The sequence below is a fragment of the Galeopterus variegatus genome, unplaced genomic scaffold (assembly GCF_000696425.1).
Source record: "Galeopterus variegatus unplaced genomic scaffold, G_variegatus-3.0.2 Scaffold5492, whole genome shotgun sequence".
NCBI lineage: Eukaryota > Metazoa > Chordata > Mammalia > Dermoptera > Cynocephalidae > Galeopterus > Galeopterus variegatus.
The window spans coordinates 96,475-98,488 of NW_007731603.1; the positions used below are offsets into that span (position 1 = coordinate 96,475).

The following is a 2,014-nucleotide window of genomic DNA, read 5'->3' on the forward strand; positions in this document are numbered from 1 at the left end:
TAAAAAATTAAAAATTAAAAAAACGAGAAAAAAGAGAAAGAGCGTGTTCTAAGAGACATTAAGTCTTACATCTAGACATGAGATTAGTTCGGGGAAGATCTGAATGTTTGTTTCTTGTGGATACATCTGTTCCCAGCTTTCTTTCCTGAGCGAACTTCAAAGTGGACATTACACTCTATATGACATTGCTGGATGCTAGCAAATCATCTCAATGGAGTTCAAATTAAGATTTCCTCTTTAATTATAATTATGGCACTTAACGTGAATTACGGAAGGGGCATATCCACAGTTGCCATGGTGTCTAGCTATAAATGGTTCGTGCTCGAAGTAGACAATCTTCCTCCAAACCTTCCCTGCTAATTGGAATGTTTGGTCTTTACAAAGTTGGTGTCATATAATCATTTCTCAATGCTTAAAACAGCCGCATGGCACAATGACAAATGTAAATTTAACATGCTGTGCTTATACACAGATACCTGTGTATAACTATAATACACACACATCACACATAATTTTTTCTTTCACAAGCAGCTCCCAAAATATATAAGTTCTCAATGCCTGGTATACATATGCATTCCTTTCTGGCCAAGAACTTTACAGTAGGGCAAATCCTTCTTGTTAAATGTACTGTAATTTCTTTAAACACTCCAGTCACTCAGGGGAAAGCCAAACACATCCAGGCTTGAACCATCACTTTGGATGCATTCATTACCTCCCCTCTTGGAGTCCTGATGGAGCGGTAAAGAAGTGCCATCATTACATCTGCCACCTCATTCCTGGTGCTGCATAATTCTCAGTAGTTGGCTTCATTTTTTAAAAAATTTTCATTAGTTCTTATTCTTTTTGTAAATGTCAATATATTATCTGCAGCACTGGGTTGAGAAATGAAGATGTCTTATTTTTATGGTAGGTGTGCACAGAGTGAAAAAAAAAACCAAATCCTTGCGTTGAAGCTGTTGCAATTGATCAGCGTGGAAGAGAAGAAGCGGGTGGCACACTCCTTGGGTAACCCTTGAGTAACTCATGCTCATGCTTTAAGTGCTCCACATCAGAATATGTTTGCCATGTGCGCCATTAAACTCTGGGTATCTTAGCTGCTATCTCAAATAAAAATATTTAGAATAATAAGATTAGATTTAAATTTGGCATGAAACACCTTAAATATCGAGCAAAAGGCAGATGGCCTGCCATAGGCCATTTATTTTATTATTTTACAACCCGGGGCTTGTGTAGTCCTCCATATGCTAGCTGGGCTAAGAAATTCCACAGCATTCCACTCAAATCATTGCCTTCATCATATTAGCAAAGCAAGCTAAATAACACCCACCTTGCCTACATTCCTAATGTACAATTGCACTGCCAAGAGATGAATCCCTAGTGCTCTGGCATTTTAAGCAGCGTGTCACTTTGGTTCTCTTTCTTCTTCCTGACTTCATGGGAGGTGTGAGTCTTTTAAGCACCAGTTGATAGGCAACTAGGCCAGGAGGATTAACTAAATTAAAATCTTTCTCTGCTCCTCTGATGTAAGATATCTATAAGAACTGCTTACAAATCATAATGTAGCAGTTTTCATACCAAGTTTGCAGCTGTTTCCCTAATTTCCCCCACAATTATATTTTACTGTTATTTTGCATAACAGTAAAACACAACACCTGCTTCAAATTGCAGTCCTGTTCAAGTACTGTAATTCTCTTTTGAGACACAAAGTACTGAGACACTACTGAAGCGCAAAACTGCATAATTGCGTGGCACTGAAAAGTAAATACAAATGAAAACATCTTCCTGTTATAGAAATGACTGTCATTAAAAAGAATGTTAGCCATCAAAGCACAGAGGGGGAAAAAATACACATTTTCAGACTGTGAGAACTTGGTGTTTGCATAAATTAGAGAGTGGTGTAAAAATTACTTGGCAATTCTTATGTTCCTTCTTCCATCAATGTCTATTGTGTGAAATACAGAACATTAAGAAGCAAAGAAAACCAAATTCATGTCTAGACCACTGTGACCTGAGT

The 2,014-nt window shown here is 37.6% G+C and overlaps 1 protein-coding gene across 1 annotated transcript in view; it reads right to left on the minus strand.

The window, feature by feature from the left end:
• LOC103604938 (metallophosphoesterase MPPED2) overlaps nucleotides 1-2,014 on the minus strand; it is an 84,865-nt gene that overhangs the window by 79,756 nt on the left and 3,095 nt on the right. The window lies entirely within an intron of this gene.